Raw genomic sequence first — 17,537 nt, 5'->3', positions numbered from 1 at the left:
AGCATGTGTTTCAGTGTGCACTGTGCAGCAGTGGGCTGGGGGAGACATATCATGAAGGCTATGTCATCTTCTGTGTGAATGTATGCCATGAAGTGTGTATGTTAGTAAGTGTGTTTGTGTCAGTGTGTGCATTTGAGTCAGTAAGTGTGTGTGTTAGTGTGTGCATGTCAGTAGGTTTGTGTGTCAGTTATACCCCTTTTACACTCGCACTCCCGGGTCACTCCCGGGATGCTTCCCGGGATGCGTCCCAGGATGCATTCCCGGGAGTGACCCCTTTCACACTGCACTAAGACCTGGGATGGACCCGGGACAGCCCCATTTACACTGATCCCGGGATATCCCTATAATTCAGGTGCTGGGGGCGGAGCTGGAGGCGGAGCCAAATGCAGTGGGGCATGAAAAGGAGAGATGGACACATTGGAGCACCCTCATCGATGGCTACCATCGATAGCCATGTAATCACTAACCATCGATGGTATAAAAAAAAAATATATATATATATAATAAAAATAAAATATATATATGTGATCATCTCCCATCGATGATTTTAAGCATCAGTGCTTCATTCCCGGGCAGCTCAGTCTGTTAAGCAAACTTGGGGAAGGAGGACGAGAGTCGAAGAGCCGTCATCATTATAAAGATGAGGTCTCCGGCAAGGCGAATGGGCTCTGAAAGATGACATCATCTTTTCTGAGCCCATGAAAGCTCCAATCGGAGGCCTTTTAACAGTCCCGGGTAGTGAATCCCGGGACGGGCCCTTTCACACTACCCAGCTTCCAGGGACGGTCCCGGGACCAACCCTGGTCGAGACCAGGGTTGAAATCCCGGGATGCTCGACACGGGAAATTGTCCCTGTACCCTTTCACACTGACAAAAATCCCGGGATGATGCGCGTTCACGTGCAATATCCCGGGATTTTCATGCGAGTGTAAAAGGGGTATAAGAGGTATCCGTGAATAAGTGGTGTCTATGTCAGACTGTCAGAGTCAGTCAGTTAGTCAGTCGTATCTGTGAATAAGTGTGTTGTGTGTGTCAGTAAGGGGTATCTGTGTTAGTAAGTTTTCTCTGTGTCAGTAAGGTGTGTCTGTAAATATGTATGATAATGTGCCAGTAAATAGTGTCAGTAAGGGATATCTGTCAGTATGTGGAATCTGTGTCAATAAGTGTGTATTTCAGTAAGTGTTTGTGTCAGTAAGGGGTGTCAGTAAATGTTTGTATCAGTAACTTGCATCTGTATCACTAAGGGGTGGCTCTCAGTATGCAAATGCCAATAAGTGGTGTGTAAGTGTTTGTGTCTGTCAGTAAGTGTGTTTGTGTCAGTAAGCGGTGTCTGTGTCATTAAGTGTGTGTGTGTCAGTGTTTGTATCAGTAAGATGTGTCTGTGACATGTCAGTAAGTGGTATCTGTCAGTAAGAGGTGTCCATGTCAGTAAGGCAGTGTGTGTGCAGCTATGGGGGCAGTGAGTGTGTGTGTGTGTGTGTGTGTGTGTGTGTGTGTGTGTGTGTGTGTGTGTGTGTGTGTGTGTGAGAAATTGCATGCAGTTAAGGGAGGGGGGACCTACACTGATGGTCTAAATCTGGCTCTGGATGTGGGTACAGCAAATTGCTGTAGCGGGAGGATCAGGCACACACACAATGGACACAACCGGGGGGGGGGGGTAGTTTTAATAAGAGGGCCCCCTATGTAAAGTACCAAGGCCCCCTGAAGGCTTAATCCGGCCCTGCCTGAGCCCCACGCTGTGAGGGCCCCCCCCGCCACCACCGCCACCCACCACAGATCGGATCTCTATCACTGATCTGATCTGCGCTCCCTGCTCACCCCGGCCCACTGACAGCCGTCAAGCAGCCGCCACCAGCGCTGCAGATTTTTACTGGGCAGCTGAGCCGAACGATGGCTCCGCTGTCCAATGATGAGGGAATCTGCAGCATGCGGCTCCGTGACTGGTTGGAGCGCAGGCTGCAGGGGAAAAAGGAGGCGGGATCCCGGCCATGCACAGCCTCAGCGCGGGTGGAGGTTGTTGTACCCGACGGAGGAGAGTGGAACAAGCTCCCCACCTGTTCAGTGTAAAAGTAAGACAGCCTGCATTAACTCTTTTTCATGTCAGAAAAATGTGAAGTCAATGTTCTTATATGTGTATATGTATGTATAGACATATATATATATATATATATATATATATGCATTTGTGTGTTAATATACAGTATGTATATTATATATATATATATATATATATATATATATATATATATATATAGAACACAAATCCGGCAGCACTCAAGCAGACTATTACAACCAATGATGCAAAAGGAATCTGTTTAATCCATCTTATGGCGTTTCAGGGTAACACCACGTCGTCAGGAATAAAGCGTTTTGCAAGCAGCAAATAATTGCATATATATATAAATATATTCTGAATTTCATTTTAGACCTTAGGGCCCCCTTGTTTTAAGTACCCCGGGCGCCCCCGAAGCCTTAATCCGGCTCTGGGTGAGTAGATGCTATGCACATGAGCATGTCAGCAGCTCACGTATATATGGATGTGCTGCTGTCCGTGAGGGAAAGGATGTACTGCTGTCAGTGAGGCGGGGATGTGCTGCTGTCCATGAGGGAAAGGATGTACTGCTGTCAGTGAGGGAAGGGATGTGCTGCTGTCTGTGAGGGAAGGGATGTGCTGCTGTCTGTGAGGCAGGGATGTGCTGCTGTCTATGAGGCAAGGATGTACTGCTGTCAGTGAGGCAGGGATGTGCTGCTGTCTATGAGGCAGGGATGTGCTGCTGTCAGTGAGGCAGGGATGTGCTGCTGTCAGTGAGGTGGGATGTGCTGCTGTCAGTGAGGTGGGGATGTGCTGCTGTCAGTGAGGCGGGGATGTGCTGCTGTCAGTGAGGCGGGGATGTGCTGCTGTCAGTGAGGAGGGGATGTGCTGCTGTCAGTGAGGCGGGGATGTGCAGCTGTCAGTGAGGGGGGATGTGCTGCTGTCAGTGAGGCAGGGATGCGCTGCTGTCAGTGAGGCAGGGATGTGCTGCTGTCAGTGAGGCAGCGATCTTTTGCTGTCAGTGAGGCAGGGATGTGCTGCTGTCAGTGAGGCGGGGATGTGCTACTGTCAGTGAGGCAGGGATGTGCTGCTGTCAGTGAGGCAGGGATGTGCTGCTGTCAGTGAGGCAGGGATGTGCTGCTGTTAGGTAGGCAGTGATGTGCCACTGTCAGTGAGTTTGGGATGTGCTGCTGTCAGTGAGGCGGGGATGTGCTGCTGTCAGTGAGGCAGGGATGTGCTGCTGTCAGTGAGGCGGGGATGTGCTGTTGTCAGTGAGGCAGGGATGTGCTGCTGTCAGTGAGGCGGGGATGTGCTGTTGTCAGTGAGGCGGGGATGTGCTGCTGTCAGTGAGGTGGGGATGTGCTGCTGTCAGTGAGGCGGGGATGTGCTGCTGTCAGTGAGGTGGTGATGTGCTGCTTTCAATGGGAGTGAGTGGCCCATTGTACACATTATGACTGGTAGAGACCATTATACCAGGTAGAGCCCCTTGTACACATTATACTTGGTAAAGCTAATTAAACACATAATTCCGGGTAAAGTTGCTTATACTGATTATGCCAGGTAGAGCCCCTTGCAAATATTATGGCTGGTAGAGCCTGATTGACAAGCAGAGGCATTCGCTGGGCGGGAGGGGGTGGCACAGCGGCGTATGGCCGCCATTTTGTGGGTGTGGTCTGGCCAATGCACGGCGTGGTCTGGCCGGACCATGCCGGGGGCGGGCCGCAGCAGCTGCGTGAAGTCACACGCAGCTGCTGTGACAATCACAATGATGAGTAACTCCCTGCCAGTATGCAGGAGAAGCGCTGGTAGGGAGTTACTTTTCTAGTACAAAAGCATCGCCGCTGTGCGATGCTTTTGTACTTGTGTAGTGGGGCCGAGCCTGACATACGGGGCGGACTAGCTTTGTGCTGGGCGTCCCCCCACATGTCAGTGTGGATGATCGTAGCTGTGCTAAATTTAGCACAGCTACGATCAACTATGAATCACCCTCTGAATTAGACCTTATCTCTCTTGTAGAGCCTCTTACATCCCTGGTATCACCTGCACATTAAATAGTCCTTTCAACAATACTTGAAAACTATATGGTAATGGAAATTCAGAGCTCTTTGTTGCATATATTTGCAAATACACTGTAAGCTGCCGAACCCCTTTAATGCAGTTATACTGTGAGACCATTAGTTTTTAGTGTACACCTATAGCTTCCAGGGACGTGCAGTCAGGGGAGGTAGGAGGCAGTGCCTCCCCATGTCATTAATGATTAAAATAATACAAAGAAGATATTTATGACACATTCTGTGTCATAAGTATCTCCTTTATTTTACTGTAATCATTATTACTGTTGAAATGTGTTTGGGAGGCACTGATTGCGGTGCCTCCCATTGTCAATGGGAAAGGGTCAGGAGCGGGGGGTGGGGCCCAGATCCGGCCTAACCAATATGATGCCCTAGGCAAGATTTTTGCTGGTGCCCCTTAGCACCACCGCTAGTTCCGCCTCTGACCCTGCACCCCTTTCCCAGCACCAGGCCAAAAAGGTATGTCTTTTTGCTGGCAAGAGGAATGGCCACACAATAGTACCCGCAATTCAACTTATGCCTCACAGTAGTGCAACTTTATTCACAATTTATCATACGATAGTGTCCCTTATTCACATTACATCACACAGTAGTACCACTTTACCTTATATACGTTATTCCTCACAGTAGAGCCCCTCATTCACATAATATCAAACTGAATTGCTACTTATTCACATTACACCACCCCATATTGCTCTTTATTCACATTAGACCACACAGTAGTGTCCTTTCTATACATTACACCACACAGTAGACCACCTTATACACATAATGCCACACATTAATAATGCATTTATACACATAATGACACACATAATGTCCCTTACACATATGCCGCACATTATTAGTGCCCTTATACACATATTGACACATATATTTCCTGGCGTGAGTCATCTTTGCTAATGTGGGGTGCCTATTTTTTATGAAAATGCATCTTATTTGCATTGCTATGTGGCTAGGATGCACAAGCAGCTTCCACTGATTAAAATGATATGCAGCATGCCTATATACTGTGTGCAACTGTGACTGTATCTGCATACAAAATGCTACACACAGAATATAGGCATGCCGCATATCATTTTAATCAGCAGAAGCTGCTGATGCCCCTAGGCATACCAGATGCCCTAGGCAATTGCCTAGTCTGCCTATGCCTAAGGCCGGCTCTGGCGGGGCCAAGCCATGGCCAGTAAAAGCCCATTGAAAATATATTGAAAAGAGGCACCTACTTAAGTGCCGCTTTGATACAGGGACGTTTCAGTGAGGCCAGAGTGATTGGCCATCGGATCCGCTGTCATCACTGTGTGGGCACAGCGGGACGTGGTGGAGGTGCAGTCGTCAGTGGCAGCGGGACACGGCGGAGGTGCGAGCGTCAGTGGCGGCGAGACGTGGCGGAGGTAATAGCCATATCAGCAGGAAGGGATCCGAGATCCCTGCCTGCCATTCTGCAGAGTTTGACAGCGGAGCGCAAGGTAGTGGCGTCAGTCCGACGGCGGAGGAGGAGCAGTGAAGAGCTCCTAAAGACAGAAGACGCTGTGGAAGTGCTGGATGGGTGGTGGCCTTGAAAAGTAGCTTAAAGGCCACCTCCCACCTGGTGAAAATGTTGGAAACCCTGGGGAGGCGGCGGCCATGAAAGAGAGCTTAAAGGCTGCCGCCCCCAGATGAAGACCCTGAATAATAAAACTTTTTTTTTAAATGTGTGGTGTTTTTATTTTAATATTTTCTTTACAAGCGGACTACAGGTGCCAGTAGGCCCTTTATGTTCAGGCATGCTGGCAGTTGTTGTTCCCCAAGAGCTGGTATGCTGGGGCACGCATGCTGGGACCTGTAGACTGCTTGTAAAGAACAATATTATCATACAATGAACCCCGCACACATTGCCACCAGGGGTGAGGGGCATAGCAGTGGGCAATCAGCGCAGTGCTGGTTGTTGCTCATAAGGGGGACCCCATTTTTGGGGAGGCCCTAATTTCCAAGGAATTCCAGCCCTGGCCTGACTGGTTTGAGGGGCTGTTTAATGTTATGGCAGAGTGTCTCCTGAAAAAGTCAGATCTATTTCTAATAAACGTTTAAAATGCCAGCGCTAATATAAGTTGCGGACGCAAGGCACCTTTTATTACCATATATGATAAAAGTGCGCTGTACGTTGCAAACACTACATCCCTTAAGAGAAAACAAGTAAAACACACATTTTATGAGTTCCAAAGCTCATTGATGTATATATTTATTATTAAAAGGATATGTATACAATATATAACATATACAGTATATATATGGTTACAAAATACATTTTCATAGGAAGCAATTGTTACAATAGAATTCATACAGTCACGGCCAGTATACAATTATTATCTCCCTCAATGCTCACTACGCTCCCTCTCCTCCATCTTTAGCTCTCCCTCAATGCTCACAGCAGCAGAGTATCGGCAAATCACCATCTTGATCAGTATCCAGCAAACAACAGGAACTCTTGTGTGTGTGATCAGCTATACACTGTGTATGTTGGGGGAGTAAAGGTCTGGGACTGGGTCTTCTGTTATTGGTCCAGGGGAGGGAACTTTCTCATTCATTGGTCAGTTCATATGCAAGCAACATCCAGCCTTGATGGTGTAATTACAGGGGATAGCCACTGGTTCCTTTCCATCTGCTTTCTTTTGGAATGTTCTTTGTCATTAGAATTGTGGCTTTATAGTCCTACATTTGATCATAACTTCTCATTGCAATATGCTACAATCTAACCACAGGCATCAAATTAATCTACACATTAATCTGATTACTTTGACACCAAGCATGACATGTCCATCTTGCTCCGCTCCAACAATACACATACATGACGCTATACTCCATTATATAATTTAAAACCTTAGAATGTCTGGTGCTTGCATAGTATCTGAGGTTGAAAAAAGACAATTGTCTATCGAGTTCAACCTATTTGTGGTCTCCTATGCATGATGATTTGACTAAAATTTCTGACTGATGCTGCTGTCAGCCGTTGCATTTTATCCCTATTTATAGTAACTATAATGCATGACTATGCACCATACCCCTGGATGTCCTTATCCATTAGGAATTTATCTAACCCATACTTAAAGCTGTTGACAGATTCTGCCATTACAACTCCCTCAGGCAGGGAATTCCAAACACGTATTGTCCTTACCGTGAAAAAGCCTTTACACCGTATTGTGCGGAATCTCCTCTCCTCTAACCTGAGCAAGTGTCCACGAGTTCTCTGTGTTAATTTAACCAAAAACAGGTCCCGCGCAAGCTCTGTGTATTGTCCCCTTATATATTTGTAGATGTTGATCATATCCCCTCTTAGTCTCCGCTTTTCCAATGTAAACATGCCTAGTCTTTCAAGCCTTTCCTTGTATTCCATCGTCTCCATGCCCTTAATTAGTTTGGTCGCCCTCCTCTGAACCTTTTCTAGCTCCAGGATATCCTTTTTGTAGTACGGTGCCCAGAATTGTACACAGTATTCAAGGTGTGGCCTCACTAGTGATTTATATAACGGGAGTGTAATACTCTCGTCCCTAGCATGCACCTGTTTTATGCATGCTAATATCTTATTAGCCTTCTTTGCTGCAGTCCTATTTTGGGTACTACTGCTTAGTTTGCTATCTTTGAGGACACGTTAAGTCATTTTCCAGTACAGAATCCCCTAATTTTACCCCATTTAGTAGGTAGGTGTAATTTTTGTTCTTGTTACCACAGTGTTACCTTACACTTGTCTGTGTTGAAGCGCATTCTCCATTTGGCTGCCCATGCTTCTAATTTAACTAAGTCATTTTGAAGAGACTCGGCATCCTCCTCTTTATATATAGCCTTACACAATTTGGTATCATCTGCAAAAATTGACACCATGCTCTCTAGACCTTCTGTTAGGTCGTTAATGAAAATATTGAACAATAGCGGTCCTAATCCTGAGCCTTGCGGCACACCACTTAGCACTTCAGTCCAAGTTGAAAAAGATCCATTAACCACAACACGCTGCTCCCTATTATCTAACCAGTTTTTGACCCAAGTGCATATTGTGCTTCCTAGCCCTGATTCTTGTAGCTTGTAGATAAGTCTCATGTGTGGTACAGTATCGAACGCTTTGGCAAAGTCTAAAAAGATTACATCCACCTCTTTACCCTGATCTAGGTTTGCGCTTACTGTTTCATAAAAGCCAAGTAAGTTGGTTTGACAGGATCTGTCCTTCATAAACCCATGTTGATTCCTTTTAATGACCTTATTGACTTCAAGGAACTTCTGAATACTATCTCTTAGAATACCTTCCAATACTTTCCCCACTATAGATGTAAGACTAACTGGTCTATAATTACCTGGTTCAGCTTTACTTCCCTTTTTGAATATAGGCACTACTTCCGCTATATGCCAGTCTTTGGGAACCATACCCGATATAACTGAATCCTTAAAGATCAAAGATAGCGGTTTTGAATCCTTAAAGATCAAAGATAGCAGTTTTGCCAGTTCAGATGTTTAATTTATGTGCTGTATGAAATATGTGTTGAATATATCTTTGAGGCATGTCTGTGTAAATGCGTATGTTACCATATATTGCTGTGCACACTGGCCCTCATTCCGAGTTGTTTCCTCATTATTTTTCATTGCATCGGTGCGATTAGTCGCAAACTGCGCATGCGCAACATTCGCAGTGCGCCTGCGCAAAGTAAATTTGATAAAAAGTTTGGTATTTTACTCACGGCTTAAAGAAGAAATCCCTTAGTTCTGGTGATCGGATTGTGATTGACAGGAAGTGGGTGTTTCTGGGCGGTAACTAGCCGTTTTATGGGTGTGTGCGAAAAAACACAGCCGTTTCTGGGAAAAACGCGGGAGTGTCTGGAGAAATGGGGGAGTGTCTGGGCAAATGCTGGGTGTGTTTATGACGTCAAACCAGAAACGAAACTGACTGAACTGATCGCAGTGGCAGAGTAAGTCTCGAGCTACTCAGAAACTGCAAAGAAATTTCTAATTGCAATTCTGCTAATCTTTCATTCGCAATTCTGCTATGCTAAAATACACTCCCAGTAGGCGGCGGCTTAGCGTGTGCAAAGCTGCTAAAAGCAGCTAGCGAGCGAACAACTCGGAATGAGGGACCCTGTGCGTATTCGCAAACATAGTGACTTATAGTGTGTGGAGTTTGTATGTTCACTCTATGTAATATTTTTGACTTTGATACTCCCTAGCTATTTCAGTAAAGGGAAAGGGGAGAGGGGGGGGGGGGAACTGTTGCACAGGAATAATAATATCTGTTCACATATAGATATATAACTGAATACCCCAAATCAAAATACTGTATTAATTGATCATACAGGTAATGGTGGTGCTACTACAGATCAGGTACGAGTACCTATAGCAAAGATGGGGAAAAGAAGGGAAAGGATCTGTTTTTGGTGCACAAGGTAATACATTTATTAAATAAAACATAACTTTTAATTCATCTCTTAAAAGTTAGTAAATGTAGTGACATGTTCTATTTCATGTCTGAAAGTCTGACTGCTGCGAAATATTAAAAAACACATGTACAGTTACTGTGTAAACATGACAACACTGTGAATAAAGAAAAACAAATACAATAAACATATATTAAAAAACTGCTGAGCGTCTCTTTCGTATTTGTCCTCTATAATTAATATCTCTGTGTAAATTCCTTATGTTATATTTCTACTTCAGAAAATAAAGTAAGTATTCATGAAATATAATATCCTTGTGCCTTTATAGAGATTATAGTATATTGCCTAAGAAGAAAATGGGATACAATTGTATTTCTTGTGGTCATAGGTGTGTAACAAAGTATCACTTCTATGCTCTTGTAAAAAAACCTTGGCTCATTGCCCAGAAATGTTGTTAGATGGAATTCTATAGCATGGTAATTATCTATATTCTGCAACTGGATATTATATCCTTTCATCTCAAATCCATTTAACAGAAGGTCATCATGATATATACATCCTCTTAATCCGAATGGAAATAGATAGAGCTAGTATGCCAGATATTTATGTGTAGAAGAATCTGTCCTGATGCATGGAAAAGTGGGAAGAGGTATGATGAAATATAATTTATATCTCTCACATAAGATGTAAAATTTCCAAAATAGAGAAGTTTTTTACATATAGGTTCGGTTAACTAGTCACCTCTCACATATAGTGTCAGGTGTCACTCACATGTATTTCCACATTGAAAATTGGTGGATCATCTCTCACTTATAGTGTCAGATGCAAAGTCTCTCTACCTCTCACTCACAATATCCAGTATTATGCGTTCAAAGTAGTGAGTGTATTTTGAGATTGTTTGTATATTAATGTCACCTGTGGATCTCTCATTTGATAATGTCAGGTCCTCATTGTAACTCAAAACCATACATGACCCTCTATATGTTATAATTCAATCTCCCAAGATCTCTCACTTGTAGGTGTCAGACCTTGCTAGAGCATAACTGGAATTAATACACTATACAATCTCCTTTTCAATCTCAGAGAATCTTCCTTTGATGACAAGTAAAATCCTCAGTGGATATATTAAATAGCTAGCTTGCGTCCTATCTATAAATGAAATAGGATCTAATATGACCTTCTTGTTATATTGATTCTTCTATATAATCACTATTTAATGATAATCCAATAAGCATGCAGATATCAATATATAGTATATGCTTGCAGATAATTAAATTATTCCACTATAGATCTGTAGAGATCCACATGCCCGTATCATACACATAAATCTTTATTATTGCACAGATATATAAGTAGCCATATATACAGTAGGTCTCCCTATTATGTTTGGAGATCCCCTGACTATTATATGCAATCCGGCTGTTTTATTAGGGATATATAGTAGATGTCATACGCGGTCCCTTATCATAATGTGTAGATATAATTTGATCTCAGTGTTTGTAAAGGTACAGGTAATTAAATGGTTCCACTATAGATCTATAGAGATCCTCATGCCCGTATCATACACATAAATCTTTATTATTGCACAGATATAAAAATAGCCATATATAGGTCTCCCTGTTATATTCAGGGATACCCTGACTATTATATGTAATCCGTCCGTTTTATTAGGGATATATAATGGATGTCATACGCGGTCCCTTATAATGTCTAGATATAATTTGATCTCAGTATTTGTAAAGGTACAGGCACTATATAACATAGAGACAACTCATATGTCACATAATTGTGTGACCAGACATAAGTATATAATCCTCTGGGCAATGAAATTAGAATGTTTAAGATAGACTACCCCTGCATATGTATATCATTTGTAGCAGGTAGTCTAGATTGGATAATAAAGTAATCACGATAATCTGTGTTTCTATAAATCACTGCACTCTGATACATATTATTACGCTACTATATAATCTCCATTAATCTCCATTAATGTAATAAGCAGTTTGGATATAATGTGCACTCTTAAATAAGACATGAGACAAGTTTATTACATTCTTGATCTTGTAGCTGTTTTGATATTTCTGCCACATACACCTCTCGGGGCCATAGTACAATGTTGCCCCCTTTATCGGATGGTTTTATAATTATATCTTGCCACTGTTCCATTTCCCAAAATTCCCAGTTCTTTCAAATTATCAAGGTCTTTAGAGACAAGATCTAGGAAGACTTTGGCAGGGGGACAAAATGAAAAATCCGGGGAGAAGGAAGATTTCTTTCTTAGTTTCAGGGTCGCTGAAGTCTGACTCATTCTTGGGTCCGTTTCTCTCTCCATTTGTAATTCTTCTAATATGGAGATTGCTGATTGTTCTTCTTCAGAAAAGTCTGGGTCCATTTGGTTCTCCACAAACAGCAAATCATCATTGATCCCACCAGAGGCAGAACTCTGGGAGGCAACGGAGTCATCTGCCGCCGGGCTCCGACTCTGAAGGGGGGCACCTCTCCTCCCATTCTGTGACACCATTGAATTAAGTTAATTGATAGCTGTCGCTGTCTTTTCAGTGGCCGACTTCCTCACTGGTCCCTGCACCTTACAGATCACACCCTCTTTATTATACTGAATATACACATTTTATGAATATCATACCCAGGATTAGAAACCACGACCTATTACACTGGAAGCAGACACCTTACTGATGAAGCTGTTTACTCCTGTATAGGAAATATGATAATTTTAACTATATGAAGATACTTCACTGACAATTACACGTAACTTCATATAGTTAGAATTCTCATGCTTCCTCTACAGGAGCAAATAACTCTATCAGTAAAGTGTCTGCTGTCAGTGTAACAGGCAGTGCCAGATTAAGGTCTTAATGGGCCTGGAGCTGAAATTTTTGAAGGGCCTGTTGTGTGCTTCCTCAGGGCTGTGATGGGGGCTACGGATATGGGTGCGTGACTAGTGCTGTATTTAAATATATGTATATATGCGTGTGTGTATGCGTGTTTGAAAATAAAATAAAAAATCTATCTATATATCTTTATCTCTCTCTATATCTATCTCTCTAGAGAGAGTCACTGGGGGGAATTTATTTTTTGGGTGACCATAAGTAACGGGCGCCCAATGGAACTATTCAATTGTATTGCCATGACTGCATGATTTCTGCTCGCAGTCTCTTGAGGTGGTGAGCAGAAATCTGTGAACAATTGGCTGTTGGATCGCCCAAACTGCTATTTTGGCAGCATGACCAATAGTTTAGACTGGTTTAGCCACATTATGCAGTTTTACCAAGTGCTTCTAAGTGATAAGCAATAGGTGGCCATAGCCTTCACTTTCATTTGCATTACAATTGAATAGCTCTGTCGAGCTGCCATTAATTATGGGCATGCAAGAAACAACTGGATTCAACTCGCTAAGGGGGTCATTCAGACCTGATCACAAGCTAGGATTTTTTGCTGCGCTGCGATCAGGTCAGAACTGCGCGTCATACGGTTACAAAGCGGATTGTTGCCGAGTGATGGATTGTATGAAGAATCCATTCGCCCAGCCGATCACAAGGAGATTGACAGGAAGAAGGCGTTTGTGGGTGGCAACTGACCGTTTTCAGGGAGTGGTAGGAAAAATGCCGGCGTGTTCAAGCGTTTGCAGGGCGGGTGTCTGATGTCAATTTTGGAACCAGACAGGCTGAAGTGATCGCAGCGGCTGAGTAAGTCCTGGGCTACTCAGAAACTGCTAAAAACTTTTTTGTGCAGCTCGGCTGCACAGGCGATCACACACTTGCAAAGCGAAAATACACTCCCCTATAGGCGCCGACTATCTGATCGCAGCGCTGCAAAAAGTAGCTAGCGAGCGATCAACTCGGAATGATCCCCTATGTCAAAGGACACAATATGTCTAATCAAAATAGATATGTAAGTGTGTTTGTGTGTGTGTATGTATGTATGTATGTATGTGTGTATGTGTGTATATATATATATATATAATAAGAATTTACTTACCGATAATTCTATTTCTCGTAGTCCGTAGTGGATGCTGGGGACTCCGTCAGGACCATGGGGAATAGCGGCTCCGCAGGAGACAGGGCACAAAATTAAAAGTTTGACCACTAGGTGGTGTGCACTGGCTCCTCCCCCTATGACCCTCCTCCAAGCCTCAGTTAGGATACTGTGCCCGGACGAGCGTACACAATAAGGAAGGATTTTGAATCCCGGGTAAGACTCATACCAGCCACACCAATCACACTGTACAACCTGTGATCTGAACCCAGTTAACAGCATGATAACAGAGGAGCCTCTGAAAAGATGGCTTCCAACAATAATAACCCGATTTTTGTAACAATAACTATGTACAAGTATTGCAGACAATCCGCACTTGGGATGGGCGCCCAGCATCCACTACGGACTACGAGAAATAGAATTATCGGTAAGTAAATTCTTATTTTCTCTGACGTCCTAAGTGGATGCTGGGGACTCCGTCAGGACCATGGGGATTATACCAAAGCTCCCAAACGGGCGGGAGAGTGCGGATGACTCTGCAGCACCGAATGAGAGAACTCCAGGTCCTCCCTAGCCAGGGTATCAAATTTTTAGAATTTTACAAACGTGTTCTCCCCTGACCACGTAACTGCTCGGCAGTGTTGTAATGCCGAGACCCCTCGGGCAGCCGCCCAAGGTGAGCCCACCTTCCTTGTGGAGTGGGCATTTACAGATTTTGGCTGTGGCAGGCCCTGCCACAGAATGCGCAAGTTGAATTGTGCTACAAATCCAACGAGCAATCGTCTGCTTAGACGCAGGAACACCCAGCTTGTTGGGTGCATACAGTATAAACAGCGAGTCAGACTTTCTGACTCCAGCCGTCCTTGAAATATATATATATATATATATTTTTAAGGCTCTGACAACGTCGAACAACTTGGAGTCCTCCAAGTCGCTAGAAGCCGCAGGCACTACAATAGGTTGGTTCAGGTGAAACGCTGATACCACCTTAGGGAGAAACTGAGGACGCGTCCGCAGTTCTGCCCTGTCCCAATGGAAAATCAGATATGGCTTTTGTACGAAAAAGCCACCAATTCTGACACTCTCCTGGCCGAAGCCAGGGCCAGTAGCATGGTCACTTTCCATGTAAGATATTTCAAATCCACCGATTTGAGTGGCTCAACCAATGGGATTTGAGGAATCCCAAAACTACATTGAGATCCCACAGTGCCACTGGAGGCACAACCGGGGCTGTATATGTAGTACTCCTTTGACAAAAGCTTGGACTTCAGGAACTGAAGCCAATTCTTTCTGGAAGAAAATCGACAGGGCCGAAATTTGAACCTTAATGGACCCCAATTTGAGGCCCATAGACAATCCTGTTTGCAGGAAATGTAGGAATCGACCCAGTTGAAATTCCTCCGTCGGAGCCCTCTCCTTCAGGATCCGGCGTTCAACCGCCATGCCGTCAAACGCAGCCGCGGTAAGTCTAGAGGTAGAGTGCACGGATCCTCCGTGCGCATCTCTTGAAGTTCCGGGTACCAAGTCTTTCTTGGCAAATCCGGAACCACGAGTATCGTTCTTACTCCCCTTCGCCTTATAATTCTCAGTACCTTGGGTATGAGAGGCAGAGGGGGGAACACATACATTGACTGGTACACCCATGGTGTTACCAACGCGTCCACAGCTATTGCCTGAGGGTCTCTTGACCTGGCGCAATACCTGTCCAGTTTTTTTGTTGAGGCGGGACGCCATCATGTCCACCTTTGGTTTTCCCAACGGTTCACAATCATGTGGAAAACTTCTGGATGAAGTCCCCACTCTCCCGGGTGGTGATCGTGTCTGCTGAGGAAGTCTGCTTCCCAGTTGTCCACTCCCGGAATGAACACTGCTGACAGTGCTATCACATGATTTTCTGCCCAGTGAAAAATCCTTGCAGCTTCCGCCATTGCCCTCCTGCTTCTTGTGTCGCCCTGTCTGTTTACGTGGGCGACTGCCGTGGTGTTGCCCTACTGGTTCAACACCGGCTGACCCTGAAGCAGAGGTCTTGCCAGGCTTAGAGCATTGTAAATTGCCCTTAGCTCCAGTATAATTATGTGAAGTGAAGTCTCCAGGCTTGACCACACTCCCTGGAAATTTCTTCCCTGTGTGACTGCTCCCCAGCCTCTCAGGCTGGCATTCGTGGTCACCAGGACCCAGTCCTGAATGCCGAATCTGCGGCCCTCCAAAAAGGTGAGCACTCTGCAACCACCACAGAAGAGACCCCCTTGTCCTTGGAGACGGGGCTATCCGCTGATGCATCTGAAGATGCGATCCGGACCATTCGTCCAGCAGATTCCACTGAAAGGTTCTTGCGTGGAATCTGCCGAATGGAATCGCTTCGTAAGAAGCCATCATTTACCCAGGACTCTTGTGCATTGATGCACTGACACTTTTCCTGGTTTTAGGAGGTTCCTAACTAGCTCGGATAACTCCCTGGCTTTCTCCTCCGGGAGAAAAACCTTTTTCTGAACTGTGTCCAGAATCATCCCTAGGAACAGCAGACGTGTCGTCGGGCTCAGCTGGGATTTTGGAAAATTTAGAATCCACCCGTGCTGTTGCAGCACTACTTGGGTTAGTGCTACACCGGCCTCTAACTGTTCTCTGGATCTTGCCCTTATCAGGAGATCGTCCAAGTAAGGGATAATTAATACGCCTTTTCTTCGAAGAAGAATCATCATTTCAAGCATTACCTTGGTAAAGACCCGGGGTGCCGTGGACAATCCAAACGGCAACGTCTGAAACTGATAGTGACAGTTTTGTACCACGAACCTGAGGTACCCTTGGTTTGAAGGGCAAATTTGGACATGGAGGTAAGCATCCTTGATGTCCAAGGACACCATAAAGTCCCCTTCTTCCAGATTCGCTATCACTGCTCTGAGTGATTTCATCTTGAACTTGAACCTTTGTATGTAAGTGTTCAAAAGATTTCAGACTTAGAATAGGTCTCACCGAGCCGTCCGGCTTCGGTACCACAAACAGCGTGGAATAATACCCCTTTCCTTGTTGTATTAGGGGTACCTTGACTATTACTTGCTGGGAATATAGCTTGTGAATAGCTTCCAACACCGTCTCCCTGTCGGAGGGAGATGTTGGTAAAGCAGACTTCAGGAATCTGCGAGGAAGAGACGTCTCGAATTCCAATCTGTACCCCTGTGATACTACCTGCAGGATCCAGGGGTCGACTTGCGAGTGAGCCCACTGCGCGCTGAAATTCTTGAGACGACCCCCCCACCGGACCTGAGTCCGCTTGTAAGACCCCAGCGACATGCTGAGGACTTTTCAGAAGCGGGGGAGTGCTTCTGCTCCTGGGAAGGAGCTGCTTGCTGCAGTCTCTTACCCTTTCCTTTGCCTCGGGCAGATATGAATGGCCTTTTGCCCGCTTGTTCTTATGAGAACGAAAGGCTGAAAAGACGGTGTCTTTTTCTGTTGGGAGGTGACCTGAGGTAAAAAAGGTGGATTTTCCGGCTGTTGCCGTGGCCACCAAGTCCGATAGACCAACCCCAAATAATTCCTCCCCTTTATACGGCAAACTTCCATATGCCGCTTGGAATCCGCATCACCTGACCACTGTCGCGTCCATAAACTTCTTCTGGCAGAAATGGACAGCGCACTTACCCTTGATGCCAGAGTGCAAATATCCCTCTGTGCATCTCGCATATAAAGAAAATGCATCCTTTAAATGCTCTATAGTCAATAAAATATTGTCGCTATTCAGGGTATCAATATTTCCAGTCAGAGATTCCGACCAAACCCCCCCAGCACTGCACATCCATGCTGGGGCGATTGCTGGTCGCAGTATAACATCAGTATGTGTGTATATACTTTTTAGAGTATTTTCCAGCCTCCTATCAGCTGGATTTTGAGGGCGGCCGTATCAGGAGACGGTAACGCCACTTGTTTTGATAAGCGTGTGAGCGCCTTATCTACCCTAGAGGGTGTTTCCCAGCGCGCCCTAACCTCTGGCGGGAAAGGGTATAATGCCAATAACTTCTCTGAAATTAGCAACTTCCTATAGGGGGTAACCCA

Source organism: Pseudophryne corroboree, chromosome 10, assembly GCF_028390025.1.
Source record: "Pseudophryne corroboree isolate aPseCor3 chromosome 10, aPseCor3.hap2, whole genome shotgun sequence".
Lineage (NCBI taxonomy): Eukaryota > Metazoa > Chordata > Amphibia > Anura > Myobatrachidae > Pseudophryne > Pseudophryne corroboree.
This window is presented reverse-complemented; position numbering follows the sequence as displayed.